Raw genomic sequence first — 25258 nt, 5'->3', positions numbered from 1 at the left:
TGGTGGGAGTGATGGTAGTGCGAGTCCCGGTACCGGTAGTGCCGGAGGAGCGAAGGAGCACACGGACAACAAGTTACAGTCCAGGGTCTTTACTCACAGTTCGTTTGTTCCGGGTCACTTCCGTCGGCAGTGACCGCCCGAGCCGTGCTGCGTCCACCAGGCGAGGGGCTCGGTCAACTCCCAGGCAGTTCAGGAGCATGGCACAGGACCCCCTTTAATCCTTTCTCTGGCCTGCCTCACCAGTGACCCACTTTTGTCCGGCTGCCGCGGACTTGTGCGGTTAAACGTGGGCCCCGTCCTCCGCTGTCCTATATGATGCCTTCCTAGCAGGTTTGATGAGGTGTCGCACCAATAGATGATCACGACGACCGGTCTTTGGCTGAGGGTTGTTTCTCCTCCACCAACTTGGGATCCGGTACCCTTAATCTGCCTGACCCTGCACCCTGGATTCTCGTGGGTTCTTAGGGTCCCTTCCACCTTCTTGTTCCTGAGCCCTTCTGTTTCTCTGTCTCTTCTTCTCTTTCTTTCCTGTTCTGTTCCTTTCTGTTCCTTTCTCTTGGAGCTGAGATGAGCTAGAATCTCAGCTCCCCTTCACCTCCTCCTCGGCCTCTCACTAGGCCCTCCTGGAGTAGAGCTCCTACAGAGCCTCTACTCCCTGTCTTCTCCTCTGGCTGAACTGACCCAGAACTAAGATGGTGCCCACCTTTTATACCTCCCTCTGACCATGAGCCCAGGTGACCAGCAACCAATGGGCTCCTGCCTACGCTCAGGAACCGCCCCCTATCTGCCCCTACAGCACTGGGTGTTCCACCCCTCCCTCACCACTCCAGCAGGGACATGGTCGGTCGTGCCTGCACTTCTGTCTAGTGGGAGCACCGTTGAGCTGTCCCTCGGAAATGGGGTGTGTGTGCTGCATGCAGCTAACTGAGCCCTGGTCCACACTCCATCCTTACCCGGGAGTGGAATATCACACCTCTGGCAGAGGTGCAATACCCCTGTAGCGGCCGAGCCCTCGGGGCGCTACATATGCACTAAAGCACGTTACTGATATTTATACTATATGCTGCTATCTATATACCTTATTGAGTTCACATGATTCAGAAGTGTTACATGATTTTGATATTGACTTTAGTATGATTGCATGTTAGATTTGACTGCTTATGCAATCTATATGCACTTAAGCACTTTATTAATATTACATGCTGCTATCTGTTAAATGATTTTTTTAGTATAAGGATTATTATAGTTAATAATTGAAGGATGTCTATGACTCATTTTTAGTGTCTTTTATATCCACCAGCTATCCTTCTGAAGCGGGACCCTTTTCCTGTGGGACACTGTGCCCTTCCACTGCTTCTTTGCTCCCTTTACCTGTGTAGTCGGAGTATACTGATGAAGATCCTTTGAGACAGAAATGTCTTTGTTGTAATACTCATTTCTTTGACTACCATTAAAATACTACAAAAAGCTTATCTGTGAGTGCCAAGTTTCTACATTATACGCTATTGTCTTCAGCCAGTGACACTCCTGCCTCTCTCCCTATTTCTGTGCCTCATGTCAGTGACTGATAGTGTCTGGGTCAGCATCCACCGAGCCGGGGCGTAATGGTGGCCAACGGTCTCACCGGCTGGCAGGCCATCCTCAGCAGAATAAAAAGGGAGATGTTGTGGAGGGGATGCAGGATAAGCCCGTCTCCATAATCAATGTCCAGACTTCAGGTGCAACAGGAAAAAACTCTCTTTTACTGGAGATGATGATGACGATGATGATGATTACAGCTCTCCATAGTTATTCATTACACTTAGCCAACAGCCTTTCATGGTGTGATGACCTCAGCTCTTTCCGGCAGTGTGTAGCAGCTCTCCTCACTCCCACTGCATATAGCACTATACGTGCACTAAAACTTCTCTCCTCAGCCTGGACCTTGGCATCCACGGTGCCTCAGACTTACAGGGAAGTACCTCAGTTCTCTTTCCACCGCTGACAACTAAGGATCAAATTAAGACATCCCGACTCTGATCCCTCACTGACGTCATCTGGCAGTTGGGCACTTCTTAGACCACACAGGACACAATGTCCCATGCGGCTACACAGATTTTGCTGGAGTCCCGAGAGCGACCTAAGCAAAGTCACTGGCTGGCCTCCTTGATCTCCAGCACCACTCAATCCCAGGGGTGCAGGGTTGCTTCTCCTGGGCTCGGTAGTTCTCCTGCGGGGGGATGCTATCTACCAGACTTCACAGTAGCCCTTACACTAATTACACCTGTGAGTGTAAAAATGGCTGAAAAGCTGGCTTCTCACACCATCCGAGTTCACAGATATTTGTGACGCCTGACTTTGCAGGGCACCACAATAGGTTACTTTTGTCTCTTGGACCTGCCTCCCCCACCCAAGATCTAGCGCAATCTCAGTCATTACCTGGGGTGGGGCATGCACTTCAAGGTCCTTATTAAGAACACTGTCGGTGTCTCGCACGATCTGCAGTCTGACAGTCTTCTTCACTAGGACGACCGGCATGGGTATGAGCAGCAGGAGTGTCACGGACAGAAGGCGGCAAAATGGGGAGGGAGGTCAGAAAGCTGTAAGTTCTGTGTTAACCCTGCTGCACTTGCTGCTTGTCAGCATAGGGATTTTTAAAAAATAGGAAATCGATTTTCTTCAGCAAAAGGCATGAATTTAATCTCCTTTACAACAACTTTACATAGATGCCATTAGTTTGTGCTAGAAAAACCTGCTGACAGGTTCCCTTTAATATATTCATATTTGTGATGAAAAGCTGTATTGTTTAGCTTTATTGAAACTTAAATTAATCCTTTTTTTCTAATCTTATTTTGATAAGCTTTGTTGTCAGCCACATAAAATCAGCAAATCACAAGTATCATGTGGTTTCTTTGTGATTTCAGTGTGGTTATAGAGACCTCTAGTGGAATAACATGAAAGTTACAGCAGCATAAGACTTGACTTTAATGTAAAGTTTGGTTCGGATTCCACAAGGGACATCCCTTTTTTTTCCTCAAAAAAAAAAAAAAAAAATAATATATATATATATATATATATATATATATATATATATATATATATATATATATATATATATATATATATATATATATATATATATATATATAAAATAATCTATATCTCATGTAAGCAGGTGGATAGAAAAAAATTGAAATTAAGAGTACTCAGTGGTTGATACTTTTTTAATTGGTATCTGAAAGGGTTTGTGCAGATGACCATGTTATCGGTCAGAGTGCAATCCAACAAAGCATTGCTTCGCAACTGGGCCAATGGTGTGCTATGGGGCCGTGCACGTATCAGATTTTTTTCTCAGACCAAGCCAGTCCAAGGAAAAAAAATTGCTGCATGCCCAAGTTTGATCCGATATTCGGATCGCACTCAGCCATGCAAGTCAGAGTGCGTGGAAACTGGATGATATCTGAGTGCTGCCCAATTTCCATGGACTGACAGAATGGAGAAGATGGAGAAATTTTATTCTCCACCTTCTCCTCATCCGAGAGAATTCGATCACACTGTATGATTCGCATAATCGATCCAATTCTCTCAGATAAGAGAATCTGCGGTCGTCTGCACCTTCCCAAAAGAGGACAGAAATAGCACGCTTTTGAAACTAGCTAAGTCTCTTCATCAGACATAGTTGCTACAATTTTTACTTTTTCTTTTTGGAGTGGTTGACAAAAATGCGCCAAAAAAAACCCACCTCACTGTATAAAGAACAATGTAGATCATCTAAAATCAATGGGACATCATTTTAAATAGTATTTGAAGTGTGAATTTTGGGGCTTTAAAGTCCTCAATAAACACTGTGTAAACATACCAAAGGATTTGGTAAGATTGAGTTTTTTCAATTGGATTTTTCCGACAGGAAAATCTGTAGCAGAAATCTTGCAAAACAAAAGTATATATGTTTTGACAAGTTTTTGTCTAGGTTTTTGTCTATGGTGTTTTTTTTTAATGTAGTGTGATTTCAAAGCTGTAGTGGCCCAAAAAAAATAAAAAAGTAAAAAATTTTTGCCATGTGCACTATTGCATTTCCTCATTCAAATCAATAGACAGCCTATTATATAGTACAGTGATCCCTCACTTATCACGGGTATTACATTCTAGACCCCCCCGCGATAGGTGAAAATCTGTGAAGTAGGAACCTTACATTAATTTTAGCATTTATAAATATTTTAAGGCTCTATAAACCCTTTCCACACACTTATAAACTGTTCCCAGTCCATTATTAATCCTTATTAATCGTTCCCATGATACATCCAGCATCCTGGATACACAAGACAATGTTCTGGTTGGTCGCCTTCCTTCAATCAGTGAATTGTGTGCCATGTACAGCAGGGCTGCCACCAGGAATTTCAGGGCCCCATACTGGCAAAATTTTCGGGCACCCTTGAGACTCCGCCCAGGCTCTACCCCAGCTCCGCCTCCACCTCAGCTCTGCCTCCACACCTTGAAAATTCCACATTCCCACCCCTAACTCTTGGAAAAACTCCACTTCTGCACCACGTCCTCACCAATCAAACACTAACAGTTCCCATCGAACACCAGATCACATACATAACCAGCAGCTTTTGTTTTGGCCAAAAGATTTTTTTAAGCTGCCACCACGACAAGGAGACTCTTCTGGCCGGGCCTCTAACCTATTAATCATTTGTTAAAATATCCAATACTCTTTTTAGATATATTTTTATTTATTTTTCTTTAAGGGAACGTGTCTCATACATTTTTTAAAATGTCCGATAATACCACATACAAGAGAGAGATACCGTCACACTGTGGCTGGACCACATATTACCACCACAAAATGAAAGAATAATATCACATACAAGGAATATCACCACACCATAACCAATCAACATAGGACCATCACATAGTGACCCAATAATACCACATAAAAGGAACAAATACCGCCACATCATGACCAGACCACATATTACCACCACATAGTAACCAAATAATACCACATACAGGGACAAATACCATCACACCATGACTGGACCACATATTACCACCACATAGTAACCGAATAATACCACATACAAGGAACAAATACTGCCACACCATGACCAGATCACATATTACCACCACATAATAACTGAATAATACCACATACAAGGAACAAATACCGCGGCCACACCATCACACCACATATTACCACCATATAGTGACCGAATATTACAATACTGATCATTAATGAAAAAAGCAATACTAATATTAACATAAGTGCCATTATACACTTTGTATATAGTGTATAGTGTACAGGTAATACAGTGAACATCAGTGATATTATACACAGGAGCTCTGTATATAATGTATAGTGTACAGGTAATACAGTGAACACCAGTGATATTATACACAGGAGCTCTGTACATAGCATATAGTATATAGTGTCAGTGTACAGGTAATACATGGATCATTCTCAATCATTTGAAGCCCCTCGCTCCCCCTCACTCCATCATTTGCAGTCCTTTGTTCGCCCCTCACTCCATCATTTGCAGTTCCTCGTCCCCCCCTTACTCCATCATTTGCAGCCCCCCTCCCCTATCATTTGCAGTTCCCCCCTCACTCCATCATTTGCAGTTCCTTGTCCCCCCCACTCCATCATTTGCAGTCCCTCATCCCCCCGCTCCATCATTTGCAGTCCCTCATCCCCCCTCACACCATCATTTGCATCCCCCTCCCCCCATCATTTGCAGCCCCACTCACTCCATCATTTGCAGTCCCCCCTCACTCCATAATTGACAACCCTCCTTAACTCCATCACTTACAGCCCCCCCTCACTCACAGCCACCCTCACTCCATAATTTACAGCCCCCTCACTCCATCACTTGCAGCCCCCCTCTGTCACCTATTTAATTCATTTTAGAAAGAAAAAGGAAAAAAAAAAGTTTGATCATACTAGCCATCACCTGCAGGCACAGCACGGCTTGTGGTGTCCTGGCAACGGCGCTGTGCGCTTTTCCGGAGCTCCGCAGCCACGCAGCTCCCTCATACTTCTCCTGACTTCTGGTCAGGTGACTGCACATATGTGCTGTCACCTGACCGGAAGTCAGGAGAAGTATGATGGAGCTGCTGGAGCTGCACGGCTGCGGAGCTCCGGCAGGGCACGTAACGCTGAGGTGTGTGCCGCACTTTGTCATAGCATGGGGCCCGGTGAGCAGAAGCACAAGAGGGGGGCCCTGTCCCCACCTCTGTACTGCTGCTCGCCGGGCCCCATACAGCAGTAAGGGCAGTAATGCCCTGATGGCGGCCCTGATGTACAGTACCGCAAAATCCCGCAATATAGTGAAAAATCGGCGATAAAGAATTAAATATATTCCCGCAATACAGTGAGGCCGCAATAAGTGAACCACGATATAGTGTATTTTAACCTTTTTTCTAACTGGATTTTGTGTTAACAAAAATTTTCTTGTCAACGTTCTCTAACTTTAGTGAAAATTGTATGGGGAGATTCAAACTGTCATATTTTCCAAAGGCAGATTTGGCCAGATTATATTCACCTTAATATCTACATGTGTAAATGACTTCCTTTAAATGTCCCCATATATAAATATATAGCTATATATTCATCTGAACTAACAGTCCTTCTGAGGACTAATCCAGGTGCATATTTTCAGTGGTGAAGGTGATGGCAGGAGTTAGGCAGTGTATGTGGCAGACTGCAGTGCATATAGTGCAAAAGGGTCCATAGCACGTTCCTGCTGCTGCTTACAGGTATTTGTAGACATAGCCCCATATACACTTGTGCTCAAAAGTTTACATACCCCTGCAGAATATTTCCTTTCTTGGCCTTGTTTCAGAGAATGTGAATGATAACAAAAAAAACTTTTTCTCCACTCATGGTTATTGGTTGGGTGAAGCCATTTATTGTCAAACTACTGTGTTTTCTCTTTTTAAATCTTAATGACAACCAAAAACATCCAAATGACCCTGATCAAAAGTTCACAAACCCCAGTTCGTAATACCGTGTATTGCCCCCTCTAACATCAATGACAGCTTGAAGTCTTTTGTGGTAGTTTTGGATGAGGTACTTTATTTTCTCAGATGGTAAAGCTGCCCATTCTTCTTGGCAAAAAGCCTCCAGTTCCTGTAAATTCCTGGGCTGTCTAGCATGAACTGCACACTTGAGATCTCCCCAGAGTTGCTCAATGATATTGAGGTCAGGAGACTGAGATGGCCACTCCAGAACCTTCACTTTATTCTGCTGTAGCCAATGACAGGTTGACTTGGCCTTGTGTTTTGGATCGTTGTCATGTTGGAACGTCCAAGTCATCAGCTTCCGTGCTGATGAGTGCAAATTTGCTTTCAGTATTTGCTGATAACATGCTGCATTCATCTTTCCTTCAACTTTTACCAAGTTTCCGGTGCCTTTGTAGCTCACGCATCCCCAAAACATCAGCGATCCACCTCCATGCTTTACTGTAGGAATGGTTTTCCTTTCATCATAGGCCTTGTTGACCTCTCTCCAAATGTAACGTTTATGGTTGCGGCCAAAAATTTCAATTATGGTCTCATCACTCCAAATTACATTGTTCCAGAAGTTTTGAAGGTCGTCTTTGTGCTGTTTGGCATATTGTAGGCAAGATACTTTGTGGCATTTGCTTAATTCTGTCGACTCGACCATGCAGCCCATTTTTCTTCAATTCTGCCGGAGTATGTAAACTTTTGAGCACAACTGTATCATGGGCCAGGGCCAAGTTTTTTTTACCTTAATCCTGATTATTTACTTAAAAAACAATCCAGAGTAACATTTTTTTTCTGCTCCATTTGCTTGTTAGTGACGCACCCCCTGGGCCGTGGGGGACACCCGGAGCTGGGCCTTGTAGACACTGGGGGTTGTAGTCACCGTGGCGGCGACCCGGTCCGTGACCCAGGGCGGTCAAGCCAGGGTAGTCTAAGTGTATAGTCCGACTACGCCACCTGTGGAATGCGGTTATTATTGGAATTGCGGGGCAGTCCGCTGAAGCTGGTGGTGTGCGCAGCAGGGTGATGTAACTCCCCACAGGTAGAGTGTAGCTTCAGGGCAGCATAAGTGGATGATGGTGGTGATAGTGCCTGGATCAGTAATAACAACACGGAGTCTTTGCAGTACGGTCCTGGGGTCTTTACTGGTGATAATTATATAGGCCTCAACGGGAGTACTTGCTAGGGATGAGGGCTTGGTCTGTCTGGGAGCAATCCTAGAATTCCCCTGGTCAGGTGGAGTTGTAGGCCTGCCGTTCTGACTGTTCTCTTTGGCTATCCCGCTTATAGTCGTGTTGTAGCCCACGTCCCTGAGTGTAACGTGCTGCTCACCCGTATGACTGGCGACTCGGATCCCGTGTATTCCTCACTCCTCTGTGGCGCTACTGGTCCTTTCGTGTGGCTGAGCCTTCGGGTTTCTGTGGGCCAGGAGACCTGCAATCTCCTGCCCTGCGGTATCTGCTGCTGGGCTTGAAGGGTCCCACAGCCTCGGACTCCGGTGTCCGGTCCTCTGTGTACACCGGCCAGGACGATCTCTGCACAGCTCCAGTCCCTGGCTTCTTGCTCCTTAGTGTCCTCAACTCCTGCCACTGACCTCAACTAACCCCGCCTCCAGACCCAGTTATAAAGGGCAGGATCCTCCCCTCTCTGGTCTGGAGCAGGAGGTGTTGAATGTAGTGTGTTCGCTGACCAGGAAACTCCTGTTTTGCTCCCAGACATGGTATTACTACCACTGTGGCAACCAGACCCTCTGGGGTGCCACATTAGCACTGCAGAATACAGCCAGATCTTTTCCATATTATAGTGATAAAAATCCAGAAATTTAAAATGAACTTGGAAAATATTGGCTTACATTTTCATTTTGTTGCAGTGTGTCGGTAAAGCTATTCACGCTAAGGCTATGTGCACACGAAACGTTTTTGATGCGTTTTCGGAGCGTTTTTTCCACTGCAAAATCGCTTGTTAATAGGTCTGCCAGCTATAGCAATGCTAATCCTGATGTGCTGTGCGGAAATTTCCGCTCAGGATTAGCATTGCGAAAAAACCGCAGCATGACCATTATGCCCAGCGTTTCCCGCCCATTGACTTTAATTGAAACGCAACAAATCTGCAGGTATAATATTTATACCTGCAAATTTTCTGCGTTTCAATTAAAGCCAATGAGCGGGAAACGCTCCGGAAACTCGGTGCGGGTAGTACCCGGGTCGGGAGAGGAGGACTACAACGCCTCTCATCCGACCGCAGCTCCCGCTGATAACAGCTAGACTGGCTCTGCTGGGGGGAGCAGTAGTTCTCCTCAGCAGCACCGGCAGTGAAAAAAAAAGTAAAAAATCAAAAAACAATCCTTATACTCACCTGTCCGGCGGCCCCTGGTGTCCTCCTGGTCCCCGGCGATGCTCTCTCCCCAGCGGCTGGCAGTCGTTCCCTGCAGTATGCTGTGCTTCCAGGACCAGCGGTCACGTGAGCGATCAGCTGATCGCTCACGTGACCTCACCCTGGGAACATTCTGAAGAACGTTCCCAGGGTGAAGGTGGTGAGAGCTCACCGGTCAGCTGATGAACCCTAGTGACCTCCTGCACAGCAATGTACACTGACAGGGGTGATTTTACACCCCTGTCAGTATACACTGCTGTCTTCTACAGCAGTGACATCAGTGATTGCTGATGTCATGTCACCGCTGTAGAAGTGACCCAGATCGCCGTGGGACAATCGTTGGTGGTACGAGGACTGCATCGTTGACGGCAGACAGTTGAGGGATATGGTTGTTTGTTATTTTATGGTTTTTTTTTCAGAAGATCGATGGTTTCGTGGACCTGTACAATAAATTTTTTTTAAAAAAACGTGTGTTTTTTATTTCATTAAAATACTTTATTCTGGCCATTTATTTATTGAAAAACCGGCGACCATTTTACTATGCAGTTAGTAATGGGGGCGTCTTATAGACGCCCTCCATTACTAACCTGGACTTCACGTCAGCCACCACTACAAGGCTGACGTGAACTCCAACCTCATTACCCCACTTGTCACCACTACAGGGCAGTGGGAAGAGCAGATACTAAGTGCCAGGTTTGGCACATCTTATGGATGCGCCATTTCTGGGACTGTTAAGGGGTGATATTAATAGCCGCGGAGAGGGCTAGTATTCATGGCCCCTTCCCTGGCTATTAATTTCAGCCCGCAGCAGTCTGTTTAGCCTTTGCTGGTTACATTTTATAGGGGGACAACACATAAATTTTTTTCTGGGGTCCCCCTTTAATCTATCCAGTAAAGGCTAAACAAAAAGCTGTTGACTGATATTAATAGCCAGGGAACGTTGTTGGCTAATGGCCCCTTCCCCGGCTACTAATCTCCCAGGGGTCGGCTTTCCCTCTGCTGGTTATAAAAATGACGCGGCAGCCCACACCATTTTTTTTTTTCAATTTTAGGCTCTGTGCCCACCATCCGGACGTAGCAGTGCTTTGGACGCATATTTTTTGCTGCTTCTAAAACGTTGCATTCTATTGAATGCAGGTAAATCACTGAACCATGCGAATTACAGCATTCAATACATTCTAGTGGTCAAATTTCTGCTGCAGAGACTAGCGACTCCGAAAAAGAATTTGACATGTTGCGGTCCTGAAAGACGCACTGCATGTTAGTGTCCATGGGTGATTCCCAGCCTCAGATGCACACATAGTGGACATGGGATTTCTAGAGATCTCATCCACTATGCTGTAACATCTGGACGCTGCAGGTTTGACGCTGAGTAAACACGCATGCATCAAGCCTGCAGCGGTTCCTGATCGTGGCCACATACCCAAACTCATCCGCAGTATATCAATTTCTGCAGCAGACACGCTAGTCTCCGCTGCAGATTTTGACTGATTAAAGTGTCATTATAAGCAGTGGATTCACATGTACTGACAACAAAAGTGCGGTATTAGAACACTGTGTTTTGGACGCAACAAAAATATGCTGTGTCCAAAGCGCTGCTGAGTGCTGATCGGGGGGAAATAGCGGCTAATGAACCAGCTGTGAGCTGTTATTAATGGCCAGTGACCATGTTTGCAAATGCACCTTCCCCAGGTAAAAATAACAGCTCAAAGCAGCGGCATACATTTCAGGAATAGGAATGCTAATGAAGATTGGGTGAATCGGATTAGCTGACACCAAGCTCTTTTGTTTGGTGATATCAAGGTGTCAATCAGACCTTTTCATTACCAAACCTAAAGTAAAGTAAAGAGTTAAATAAACACACATACACAGAGTAAAGACTTTATTTGAAATCCAACAGACACATTCTTTAATCATTTAAATTCACCCCAGTTCTAACGCTAATCCAAAGGTTTAAGCAATATCCCACCAAATGACTTTATTTAGCTCCAAAAAGCATTTATTGATGTACAAAAATTGCATCAAAAAACGCGTCAAAAATGCTTCAAAAATGGGTATTTCCGCAGCGTTTTTTCCTGCCAAGGAGATGCAGAAACGCTTAGTAAATTTCTGCGTCAAATCCTGATCGTAGGCACATAGCCTGAAATCTCTGAGAAGAATAGTATTACTAAGCTACAGGTCTGCTATTTAAAACCGTAATTCTCTGTCAGACGTATCTCACATATAACTGTGTTCCAAAACCAGCCATTTCTGCCTTCCATTTTGTTGCAGTGTGTCAGTCAAACTATTCACACTAGGTCTCTGTGAAGAATAGTATTAGTAAATTACAGGCCTGCTATTTAAAACCGTGGTTCTCTGTCAGACATATCACATATAACAGTGTTCCAAAATCAGCCATTTTTAGTGAACGTGGAAAATATTGTCCTCCATTTAAAATGGGCAAGATGCGTGGCAAGGGACAGGGAAGTGGATGTGATGGTGATGGTGTATGCAGAGGCCAAGGTCGTGGGCAAGCTGAAATTGTGCCACAACAAACACCGACATCTTGTCGCCCGACCTTCCTGTCCCAATTGCTAGGGGACTGCAGCACACCACTAGTGAACCCAGAGCAATGTCAAAAAGATGTTGGTTGGATAGCAGATAATGCTTCCAGTCACTTTGCCACCACCACTACCACCCGGTCTCCCACACGGTCAAGTCTCAGTAGCCGTGAATATGGACCGCATATTCCTCACCCTGATCCTCATTCCTCCCACCATGCCGAGTGCCCGGAGACAACTGATCCCACACTTGGACACTCAGAAGAGCTGTTCACTTTTCCATTTGTAGATTCGGCCTCTTGCTCGGCCAGCTTCAAGCAAGTCAAGAGGAGAACGCGTGTAGCGATGCCCAAATATTTGAGTAGCCACGGTCACATGAAGGCAATGGTGGGAAAGTGCAATTACTGTCACAAGAGGTGGATGATAATGATGAGACACAATTGCCAGAAAGTCAGGAGGAGGACCAGGGAGCAGAAGTGGAAGAAAAGGTGGTGGATGATATAGTAACTGACCCAAACGGGCAGGGGGACATGCAGAGCGAGGACAGCAGCACGCAGTGGGAGGGAGGCGTAGCACAACAACAGGCAGGAAGAAGCAGTGTGGTGGCTGCAGACACAAAGCGGGAAATCGTTCCCCATAACACCAACACGACGGAAGTTGCCAGTACAACTGTTAGGTCTTCCCGAATCTGGTTGTTTTTTAAAGACTGAGCAGATAACCCCAAAAAGTCCATTTGCACCATCTGCCAGGCCAGCATCAGCAAGGGTAACAAAACTAGCAGCCTGACCACCACCAGCATGATTAGCCACATGGCAGCAAAGCAAGCTACCAAGTGGGCCGAACCCCAGGGTCCTGAAACTGTGACTGTGGGTGACGCCACTGCTTCTTCCGCTGTTGTGCGTGCACGCCAATCCCCTGTCCATGGCACATTCGAAGATGCCTTTCGCCCTGCAACTATCAGCAAGAACGTCCACGTCCTTGTCCCAGCGCAGCGTTCAGTTGTCCCTACTCCAGTCCTTGGAACGCAAGCACAAATACACAGCCAAAGCCCCACTACTAAATTCACACATTTCGCAACTGCTTGCGGTCAAAATTTTGCCTTTTAGGCTTGTGGAGACGGAAGCTTTCCGAAACCTGATGGCAGCGGCCGTCCCTAGGTACTCGGTCCCCAGCTGCCACTATTTCTCCCGGTGTACCGTCCCCGCATTACACAAGCAAATGTCCCACAACATTAGCCGTGCCCTCAACAATGCAGTTACTGGGAAAGTCTACCTAACCACGGACACGTGAGCAAGTGCATGTGGGCAGGGACAGTACATATCGCTGACGGCACACTGGGTTAATATAGTGAAAGCTCGGACCCAGTCGGACCTTGGTACGGAACACGCCCTCCTGACAATAAGGATTGCAAGCCCTGGATCAAACAGGGTTACCCCACATTCTATAGCTCCTGCACCTCCTCCTCCTCTTCAGCCTCCATCTCTGAAATGAGCACATCAATCAGAAGCTGGAAGCACTGCAGCACTGCCTCGGCCAAGTGGCAACAGGCTGTGCTGAAGCTAATATGCTTAGGTGACAAACCACACACCGCTGAAGAGTTGTGGACAGCTCTGAAAGAGCAGGCAGACATGTGGCTGACACCACTGAACGTATAGCCAGGCATGGTTCTGTGTGGCAATGGCCAGAACCTGGTGGCGGCTCTGAAGTGAGGCGAGCTCACATACGTGTACCATGCCTGGCCCATGTGCTTAACCTTGTGGTTCAGCAGTTTCTCAAAACCTACCCAGATCTGTCGCATCTGCTTATCAAAGTACACCGCGTATGTGCCCATTTTAGAAAGTCAGCTACAGCTTCCGCCGCCTTTGCCGTGCTTCAGCAGCATTTGCAGCTTTCAGATCACCAACTGGTGTGCGATGTCCCCACACATTAGAACTCTACATTGCACATGTTGGGAAGGATTTGTGAGCAGAAGAGGGCAGTTGTTGACTACCAGCATCAGCATGGCCATCGGTATTCAGGTCAGACTCCGCACATTAGACCTCAGGAGTGGACATGGATGTCAGACATCTGTACCATCCTCCAAAACTTTGAGGACTCCACCAAGATGGTGAGCTGCGATGATGCCATAATTAGCATCACCATCCCGTTTATCTGTCTTCTGAAATGCTCTCTGCTCACAATTTTAAGAGGATGCATTGCAGGAGGAGCACGATGAGATGGAGTAAGGAACCATACAGGGTGATTCCACATAGCCCAGCCTCTTCCTCCTCATTGGGTCACATAGACGGTACTACATGCACAAATGTCATACAATCTGTTCAGCGTGGATGACCTGAGGACAGGGAGGAGTAGGAAGAGGAGGAGGAGGAGGATGAGGAGGAGAGCATGGTCAGTCGTCCTCTTGGTGAGGACACTAAACTCTGACCTGTTATCAGTCTGGCACACATGGCTGAGTTTATGTTATGCTGCCTTTCCCGTGACCCTAGTGTTGTCCAAATTTTGGGTGACAGTCATTACTGGTTGGTGACACTTCTAGACCCACGCTACAAGGAGAACTTTCAATGACTTATTCCCTTGCCGGACAGGCCTAATAAAATGGGGCAGTACCAGAATGCCCTTGTTGCGGAATTATTAAAAAAAATTCCCATCTGAAAATGCTGAGGTCACAGTTCGTTGGATGACCAAGGAGTACAGGCGAGAGAGACACGAATTCAATCCAGCAGAGGCAGGGGAATACTGTCAAAGTTCTGGGACAGTTTTCTCAGACCCTCCCGTCGCACAGGCCCTGAGGTGCAGGGTACTCTCACAAGGAGGGAAAAGTTTCAGAAGATGCTGAGGGAGTACCTTGCTGACTGTACCAATGTCCTCCGTGATTCTTTTATGCCTTATAATTATTGGGTATCCAAGCTGGACACATGGCATGAACTCGCTCTTTATGCCTTGGAGGTCCTAGCCTGCCCTGCCGCTAGCGTTTTGTCAGAGTGGAATTTTTGGTGCCATTGGTGGAATTATAACCGATAGGCGCATCCGCCTGTCAACTGAGAATGCTGACAGGCTGACTCTTATAAAAATGAACAAGGCCTCAATTGGGCCAGACTTCTCAACACCACCGAATGATAGCAGCATAGCATAAACTCAAATACAGTGTCTTTTTTTGGGAGGTCTAACTCTATTCGCATGCACCTCTGTCTTCACACCCAGACATGGGTATAAGCTTCCTGATTTTGTCTATTTGCTGTTGTCCTTCTTCTTCTCCTCATCCTCATCCTCCACCACCATATCACCACAATATCTACCATATCACCATATCTACGTCTCTTGCAAGGTGCATTGGAGCTCCTCCAAATTTCTGGCAGCTGTTGCATTCACTGCATAAGCAAACAGTATGGGAGACCCACTTCCTAATAATGGGAACATTGTTTTCAGAAGTCCCTCCGACCTCTACGTCTCTTGTAAGGGACATTGGAGTTCCTCCAAATTTTTGGCAGCTGTTGCATTCACTACATAAACAGCATGGGAGACCCACTCCTTTCTAATGGGAACATGTCGTTACTGTGGCCCAGCTCTATGTGTCTTTAAATTGATATTGGGATTTTTCCCAAATTTTGGTAGCCCTTTCAGTCACTGCATGAGCATTACCACTATAGGAGACCCACTCCTTTATAATGGAAACATTTTTTTACTGAGACCCTCCTCTATGTCTCTTCAAAGGGGTATTGGGGTGCGTCCAAATTTTTGGCAGGCCTTGCAGTCACTACGTACACAATAACAGTATAGGAGACCAACTCTTTAACAATGGGAACAACAAAAGCATAGCGGACTGCTGGCCCTTTAAAAATAGTAAGGGCCCCTGATGGCTCTATAAAAATAGTGTTTGTGACTTTCAGAGTCCCTCCTTCATAAATGAAAGAGGATGTCTCTGATGATGTCTCACACCACATGGCCAGATAAGGTAGTAAAATGTTAAAATGACATTTCCTGGTGAATGCATTTTTCACTGTTGAAATCAATGCAAAAGTGCAAAACCGCATCAAAAACGCTATGTGTGAACATAGCCCAAGGTGTGGAGGAGCATTTTTGTTTTTGGTTATTTATTTTGCCTTATATACAAGTCACTACCCTGGAAAGGATGTTCCTTAACATATTTCCAAGGAAAATCTATTTTGGTTTCGTTTTTGTATGTTTTATTGTGAGTCCGTAAAAGAGGCGTAATACCTCTGACAACATTGTTGACAGCAGTGACCTGGGAGTCAGAAATGCTTCCAGGGGTCTTCCCCATGCTGTTCCCATGTCATTTGAGCACTGTTCCCATCGATTTGCGCATTTTTTAGGCCGTCTGTAGACTGCCGGGGGGGGGGGGGGGGGCGCCGGAAAATACTCGAGTTTCCCATAGACTTACATTGGGCTTTTTACTTCGACCGAGTGACGCGCCCCCTGGGCCTGTGCTGTGCAGGGGATACCCGGAGCCGGATCGCTGGGGGTTGTAGTCTCCGTGGCGGTGACCCGGTCCGTGCCCAGGGTGGTCAAACCAGTGGCAGTCTGAGTGTGATAACAATGTCCGACTACGCCACCCGTGGATTGCGGTCAGTGGGGACCGTCGCTGTGCTGCCGACCGCTGAGGCTGATGTTGTTTGCGCAGCCGAGTATGGGATAACTCCCCACGGGAGAAGTATCGCCTCAGGGCAGCTAATGTGGATGATGGGAGTGATGGTGTGAGCGTCCCAGTAGTAATGGTGCTGGTGCGGCGATGAAACACAGAGACTTGTAATTGCAGTTTCCAATGCTTTACTCACAGTTGTTATTCTGGTCACTTGTGCACATGAGGGACCGCCTGAGCCGTGCTGCGTCCACCAGGTGAGGGACTCGACCAACTCCCAGGCAATTCCAGAGCGTGGCACAGGGCTCCCTTCCTTTCCTTTCTCTGGCCGTCCCCACCAGTGACCCACCTTTGTCCAGCTCCCTCGGGCCTTCTCTTGGCGGAACCTATCTCCGGTTTCCCTGACCCTATGCGGTATGCTTTCCTGGTGGATGTAGTGAGGGGTCGCACCAAGATGTGGTAACAACCTCCGGTCTTTGGCTGAGGAATCTGTTGCCTCCACCAATTTGGGTTCCGGTACCCTGTTCTGCCAACCCTTCACCCTGTATCTCCTGGGCATATGGGGTTCCTTCTGTCCTCGTGTCTCTGGGCCTTTCTCTGTGTTCCTTGCTTCCTTTCTCCTCTGTTCCAGTTCCTTTCTTACTTTCCTTTCCGTTCCTTCTCCTCTCTCTTTCTGCTGTTTCTGGCCTCCACTCCAGGCCTGTCTCTGGAGCTGGGCCCAGACTGAGTCACAGCTCCCTGTCAGCCCTCTCTAGCTGAACTCCTCTCTGAACTGGCTCGAACTGACTACTGTCCTAAGATGGTGCCCACCTTATATACCTCCTTCTAACACCCGAGCCCAGGTGACTAGCAACCAATGGGCTCCTACCTATGCCCAGAAACCCACCCCTATCTGCTCCTACACCACTGGGTATTCCAACCCCCGCCCCACTCCAGCCAGGGACAGATGCTGTCGTGCCTGCACTTCTGTCTAGTGGGAGCACCGTTGAGCTGTCCCTCGGAAATGGGGTGTGTGTGATGCATGCAGCTTACTGAGTCCTGGTCCACACTCCATCCTTACCCGGGAGTGGAATATCACGCCTCTGGTTTGAGGTGCAATACCCCTGTAGCAGCCGAGCCCTCGGGGTGCTACACGAGCACTTGAGCATTCCAACTTGCTCGACCTGAGCAACGAGTACTCGAGCATTTTAGTGCTCGCTCATCACTAGCCTGGACCTTGCAGTGGCTTGCATGCACCCATTTTGGTTTGCCTTCTAGTTTGACTGATGTAGCAGTCATCAGCAGAACCCTTTACGGTGGTTCAAATCTAGGCTCCAGACTTTTCCTAACATGTCTTTTAAGGATGAACTCAATCACCTGGCTGCAAGGAGTGGATTCCTTCTCTTGAGTCAAGATCTGGGATGGAGGACAAAATATACTTATAATTGCTAGTTAATTGTTGCTTCAATGATGACACATAGCTAGTGAGGTCACTATGCAGGGCTTGTAGTTTCTGTGAAAAGTGTAGCCCTGTCTTTGGGACTCACTGAAAGAGAACCTTGTAAGTGGAGAGTGTTGTCTTTCTGTGTGGGGTTGCATGTACTGAGTACAATGCTAAGGTAACACACTGTGCAAGGCTTCCTCATGTCCTCCATCGCTTTCCTCATGCATTGGGACAGAGAAAGAAGCATTTGCTAGGTCTATGCCATAGAAACCTGTATTTGTGAGAGGAATGTGTGTGGATTTGGGACCATAGGAGTCATGACTGCCATGACTTCATTAACAGCTTCCAAATAATGAACCATCCTGTATGTAATGGTCTGTCTCTTCCCAGTTTTTTTTCTATCCTGGAAAGAAGGGTGTATTAAAAGGGAAAACACATTGTTTGGCTCTCCCTGCCTTTTGAAGCTCTCTGATTTGCAAGTGTGATGGGTAGGTGCTGTACAAATGTTTTAAAGCATTCAGCAGCTAGAGGAGTTAACAGGGTGCAGCTAGGGGGATTGGTCAGGCCTGCCCCAGAGAGACTGGGTAAAGTCAGTGTTGGGTTGGAGAGCAAGCTGGAAGGATGCAAACCTCTTCACCAGGCTGATGGAGGTCCTGAGCTTCTCTTACTGTGACTGCCTGTTAGGTGCTAGGAGTACCTACTCAAGGAGAAAAGTGAAGCAGCAGCTGTCTCTAAGCAGAGGAAATGGAGTGAACACCACATCTAAGGGCTGGATTCATCCTTCTGTTCTAACCCCCCTACCTTACTGCAAAGAAGGTAAAGTGTGGCACTGTGGACAGGGACTGCTGTGCAAAAAACTGTGTTTGCTGAGGAGACTATCTGTATTTTATTGAAAGCCTGTTGCTAAAGAGACTTATTTCATGTGCTGGACGTGCACCTTCATTAAATACCTGTTTTGAACTGTTCCCTGAGACTGTCAGTGTGTCTGTGCCAGAAAGCTAATGCATCTCATGACTGAGGAAGATACAATCAATGGCCTCCCTGAGTAACTATTCCCCCAGGATTCCAAGAATTAATGGAACTTCTATAGTCCCTAGATAAGCCTAGTAGTGTACTTGTAACACAATGATATGGCTTCTGACTGCCCGATGCTTGCGTTAATACTAATGAAGGCATGGGAGTGTGGTGTAGCGTTTAAACTTCACGTTAATAGGCAAAACTGAAATATGTCCAATGTCTGTCTTGCTAGATGCTTGCACCATGAGTGGGATCTGCGTAAGTGTCATCTCCAGCAAGGGATGTATTTCTGGGCATTGTTCAGAAAGCATTAAGTAGAACTGCAAATTCATTGGTAGTTAGGGATTTGGTCACCTGCACCCCATTCGTAGTATATTGAATAACAGCTTGTATAGCACCCAAAATATCTGACCCAAGTACATTGGCAAGGCAACTGTCAGACAGTAAAAATCTCACTATAAGCTGCTGTGTGTTTTGTAACCTGATTCAGAGTGGTTTAGTATTTTTTCTTTGTGTGTGCATGCCATCTACCCGTACAATCGCCACCACCTCATCTAATATGAGGTGTGCTGAAATCAGTGATGAGTGTATTGCTGATTTGTGTGCCCTGGTGTCCACTAAACAGTCTACAGGAAGTCCTCCTTCAATTTGAATTTGTGTTGTAGTAGAGGGTCCTAATTTGTTGTTATCTGAAAAGTGAGAGTAGTGAGGGACACTGGGGTTGCCAATGTCCTATTGGATATAAGCTTGGGGCAGTGTAGGTGTATCAGTAGCTTGAGGGCAGTCCCTTGTAAAATGGACAGTTTGCTTACAGTTAATATACTGGTATATCTGGGGATCTCTCCAGATCCCTTGGTTGATGGATCTGCCTCTGACCCTTTCTCTTCCTTGGTATCCCTGTACATTGAAAGCCTTCACAGCCTTTAAACCTGGTCGGGCACCCTGTTCCATTGCTCTACAGGCTACAAACAAATTCTCAGCTGGCATGGTCCTATATTCAGGTCTTTCATGGACAAGATGGTCTCTAATGGGCTTGTGTAGTCTGTCTACAAAGGCATCTCCTAACGTGTTATCATTTGAGTTGTCTGGCTGATAGCGTGGCAGGGCTTTGGCTATCTTTATTCTGCTGAGGTAAGTAGTAATGGGTTCCCCTTTCACATGTAGCATGTCAGTGAGTCTGCCTAAGCTTAGATCTTTCTTTGCATATTCCCATGCCTGAAGTACCTCTGAGTAAATCCTTCAAGAATCTAAAGTTGTCAGGTGGACAGTTATTCTTTTGGGTCCAACTTGTCATCAGTCTTATTGTTACACACACTCTGCTAGGTTCAGATAGAGTCGAGACAGGTTACATTAATTCTTTGGAATCCTGGGAGAACCGTTACTCAGCACAACCACAGACCATGTGCTGTAGCTTCTCTCAGGCACACAGGGGTATTGATCCTCAGGCACAGACATTTAGGTTGTTTCACTTGCTGACCAGACACACTTGACAAGAGTCCTCATAAATGGTAGAACAGTAGCATTTAATAAGAAGCCGCACAGCCAGTGCCAATTAAGTCTTATAAGCAACAGGCTCCAGTGACTAACAGTACAGTTTCCTTAGCAGCACAACAGTTCACAATCTTCCCAGTAGTATAGGACAGCACAGTTCTAATGTAACGGCACATTAATGAACACAGCATTCTTTACAGCACAGTGAGATGGAGGAGGGGGAAGGGTTTGCTGAGGGAGATGATCCCTGTTACACCATTTCTTCCAGTCCTTATCTTTATGCCTGACAATACTCTGCACTGTTAGTTCAGGAACTCTACCTGACCTGTGCTTAGCTTCACTCCTGACTTCAATCCTTTTCACTTACATGGCTGCTTCTGTGAGACACAGAACACACACACCACCTTTCTCTTTGGCTCCAGCTAAACAGTACACAATTTCCTCACAATCCCCCTGGGGCTCTACTAAAACACTCCCCTTCTCCTGTGACTGTGTTAACCCCTCTAGTGGCTGGATACTTTTAAAGCACCAGCACTACTTCTGCATGTCACACTCTTCAAAAGCACTACTTCTGCATGTCACATTATTATTTGTCCCATAACACTCATACTGATATTGTTTGCCATCAAATATCTCTTTGAAACCACCCCTGTCTACTTCCTTAGACACTCTAAGCCAACTTGCAGCCCTTTCAGTGAGACCATGATCCTTCAACCATCCAGCCTTCTCTTTCATAAACTGTTTCCATTGATTAACATCCAAGTATCCACTCACCGCCATACCTGCCTCCTTCAGCATACATTCGCAAACTCCAATAGCATTTTGACTGTTCTGTCTGCAGCAATGTCAATGGTAGCATGACTGCCCAAGCCACCTCAATTATCATAATTCTATGATCCATTCCCACAACAGGATCTAAAGCATCAGTTCCCAGAACTTGAGGAAAATAGAAAGTGATCTGGGTGTGACAGAGCACTTAACTAACCTTTGTGTCCTCGGATTGTTTCCCCACCCCTAAACAACCTTTTTAGCTTGATTGATATTTCACTGTCTGTGTTATGTCAGGTGCAGGCAAGGAAATCAGACAGTAAGCTATCAATCATGCTAGAAGCTGGTGGAGGGCGGGAAAACAACCTCTGGAGGCTGTGGCTCCTTAAGTAGTGTCCAGAGCACTTAACACATAAATATGGAAACATTTGCTTAAGAATTAAAACACTAATTACTTGGGAATGCAGCAACAGATATAAAAGGTAGATAGATTTACATATTAAAGACCTATGTGCCCATATGTGTGGTTTTGTGGGGTTGATGCTACTAACATATTTCTTTTAATTATTTATTGAATTTCTGTTTTGCCTTTTTTGCTCCATTCCAATGTTGCTCTCTCATTGTGTTAGTCCATTTTAAATCTATTTTACTCTCCATTTTTAATAAAGTTAATACATTTTAGCATACAGTGTTTTTGAGTCTCTTTGGTCCTTCTTATAGTTGCACATATTCGAATGTTGAACCAAATGCTCTTTATTTGCCATTACATATACTTGGGTTCTATGAGTAGTACTATTTAACATTCTACCAGATATATTTATATGTATTTTCAACTTTTTTATTATTCCTTTAGCATAGCTATCTGATGCCTTGTTTTTGTGGGACAACTTGTAGTTTTGCATGACACTCTTTATTTTATCATGCATAAATAAGAACAAAATTTCAATTGTGGTGAAATAATGAAAAAGATTCTATAAGTAGTTTGATTAGGATGATACTAAGCTTATAAAGTGTATTCTCATGTTATCTCTTGAGCAGCTCAGAGCTGTGCAGTCTCCTTACTTCCTTGTTGCGTGGGGGCAGTGACAGTTCTAGTCAGGGGCTCCATCTTGCTACAACACATTAACTTCTTTCAGTGCTTGTTCTGATTCTACACAGGTATCACTTTATTTAGATATTGAGATAACAGTGTCTTTGAACAAGCATATGGCTTATGCACGAAGTGCTCATGGCTGTCAGAAAAATTCCCAACCATGTTGAAGGCTTTTAAATGCGATTGTGAGGCTGTTAAGTCCATACTTATACACACACATAGAGGGGAGTGAAGTCACTGGAGACCGGGCTCTTGAATCTCTTGCCAGATTCCCTTAATATTGTATATTTGCTCTGCTACAGTTAAAAGTTAACATGAACATCCAACCAGAAATTAAAGCTGGACCATACCTCTGAACTTCATGAAGCAATTTTTCTCCAGGCTTCTTCTGCATTCAGTTACTGAACAGACCACATTTGATTAATAAACAGAATAATATCATTGAACTCAGCCAGGATGGATTTTAGACATTTCTGTGCTTTTAAAATTCATTAAGTATTTAAATCGGAATCCAAGGGGTAACGTTTCTCCTTTTGTGGAAAGTGACATGTCAAGCTTGACATGCCAAGGTGAGGAGACTTTTAAGCCTTGTAATGCTCCTTTGAGAAATGTGCAAATTGTCTCTTCAAAGAGGAAGAGGACTAGAACTGTAGTGCCACCTATAGGAAGTAGCAATCCTAAAAGTCAATTTTGCCCCTTAACGAGCCTTGTCATATGACTTAGGATTAAAGCCAAACCATTCCTGGTTTGATTTTTATCCTAAGTCATGTGGCAAGGCTTGTTAGAGGGTCAATATTGACTTTTAGGATTGCTACAATAAATATTTAAAGAAAGACTTTATGGTTTGTTTGTTTCAATATTGAAGTCCTCATAGACTTAATATTAACTGTTGCTTTCCCTTGCTAGCACTAATACCTGCTGAGTATATCAGGAACAGAAAACTACGCATGTTATCTGCGTGACAGTGTGACAGCGTGGCAAATCAGGGATGTTCATGGGTGGAGCCGATTTTATGGCGCGAACAAGCTGGAACCCCGAATACGAACCCGAATTTGAAATGCCAAACAAATTCACTCAACACTACTTATTACACTGTGTGCACAATTATTAGGCAATTTGTTTGTTGATTTTTAATTGCATTACTGAACAATCACAATGCTGTCAGTCAATCCAAAAGGTTAATAAACCTTAATATTTAAGAAAGTAAAAGTGAAGTTTTGTCTTGTGAGGCTTACACAAGAATATAACTCGAACGAGTGTTATCCGATGTTTTATCGGATAGAATTCAGACCAATGTTATACTGTGGGGCAGTGCAGATGCCAAATCGGCATGAGAAAAAAAATTAGCATTATGCTGCATGTGGCTCCACAAATCAGATTACGCACACCCATTCAAGTCTATGGGTGCATGTAAAACATCTGACTGCACTTGGATGTCAAGCTAATCCAGCCATGTGCCAATCCTTCTGGTCCATCAATAGCCACTCTCATCTCATCAGTGCATAAAACATGTCTTCAGGTAATTCTTGGCCTACTCTTGACTTTTGTCTTGTTCAGTGGTGGTCGGATTTCAGCCTTCCTTACCTACACTTGACACTTTGTACTTCTGGGCACTCCAGGAGGTTGTAGTTCTGGAATATGGCAGCACTGGAGGATAATGCCTTCCTGGTCACTTCACATTTGATTCTTCTCAAATCTTTGGGAGATAATGTGCGTCTTTTTTTCTCAACGCCTTTTGTGCGACCCTGCTGACTACTTGCAACAAAACTTTTTATGGTTCTGTCATCATGCCACATTATCTTTGCAATTTCAAGAGTGCTGCATTCCTCTGTCAGATTTTTAACACTATTTGATTTTTCAGAGTCAGATAAATCTTTTTTTTTTTGCCCATTTTGCCTGAGGAAAACAAGATCCCTAATAATTCTGCACACCTTGATAAAGGGTGTTGATATTCTTAGACCTCACACTCTCCCTCATTACACAAATACACATCACCTTGTATGCTTCAAACCAATAAGCATCCATTTTTGTTTCCATTTTATAATCATTTAATTATGCATATCAGTAACATTTCTATCGATTCAGTGATTTCCATAGATCCAAAACTTTTCCTTCTTGGTATTGCAATTTCAATGTTGAGGAGTTTCTGTACACTTAAAAATGTAAAGCCCATGATCTATTACAACCACGCCTTACTATATACCTACTTATATTTTATACCTGTAAAGTCTCCCCCTAACTCAGCCTATTAGACTTAGAGCAATGAATAAGAATTCAGGTTTTTACAGTAATAAAACTTCAGGATCTTAAGAGCTTGGCAGGGATTGAGCTGAACATTTGCCTATTAAGCCATGAGCCAGGCTGAAATTTTGCGAATCATGTCTAGGAACACGTACTTTCACAGAGGTTCCTTGTTAGTGAGATAAATTCCGATGCTGTCACTTATAATGAAGCCATGCACCAGGGTGAAATGATGTAGCAGCTTTCCAGAAAGCACCACTGTATTGCTCAGCATTTTATAGTTTACATGTGGCGCAATATGTTCTACATGCTGGTAAAGTGGTTTAAAAGACTGATCCCTAGAAGCATCAAAATGAAGATGTGTTCATACCTGTACAAGTAGGTTTTCTGGAAAAAGGATTTCATTAAAAAATTAAGGTGCTTTACCCTCCTCATTCAGAGCACAGGACAGATTTATAACTTCTTGACAATAAATTTGGTACTTTGCAAAAACTTTCATTAACTTAAATTATGTCTTCTCCATTAATATCAAAATGTTGCATAGCTCATAATGAGGAACATTAAAGGGGTTTCATCCTAGTCCTTGTCCATATTTCCTATTAGAGCATGTGTACATCAGAGAGTGGGTTCCCAAGTCCGGAACACTTTTAAGAGCCATATTGGAGAGCTGCACTGCAATCTTTCAATTGGAAAGGCTGCTTTGTAGAGATGATTGAATGTATTTGAAACAA

The 25258-nt window shown here is 45.0% G+C and overlaps 1 long non-coding RNA gene across 1 annotated transcript; it reads left to right on the top strand.

Moving 5' to 3' along the window:
• The first annotated feature begins 2454 nt into the window (after positions 1-2454).
• LOC141252952 (uncharacterized) lies at positions 2455-23495 on the top strand. The gene is made up of 2 exons (XR_012314165.1): positions 2455-2581; positions 23193-23495. It is a non-coding gene; the product is annotated as an uncharacterized lncRNA (long non-coding RNA).
• The last annotated feature ends 1763 nt before the right edge of the window (positions 23496-25258 follow it).

The sequence above is a fragment of the Phyllobates terribilis genome, unplaced genomic scaffold (assembly GCF_046119375.1).
Source record: "Phyllobates terribilis strain yellow unplaced genomic scaffold, ASM4611937v1 Scaffold_2__4_contigs__length_985480577, whole genome shotgun sequence".
Lineage (NCBI taxonomy): Eukaryota > Metazoa > Chordata > Amphibia > Anura > Dendrobatidae > Phyllobates > Phyllobates terribilis.
The sequence above is the reverse complement of the archived record's forward strand: the minus strand, read 5'-3'. Positions and strand labels throughout refer to the sequence as shown.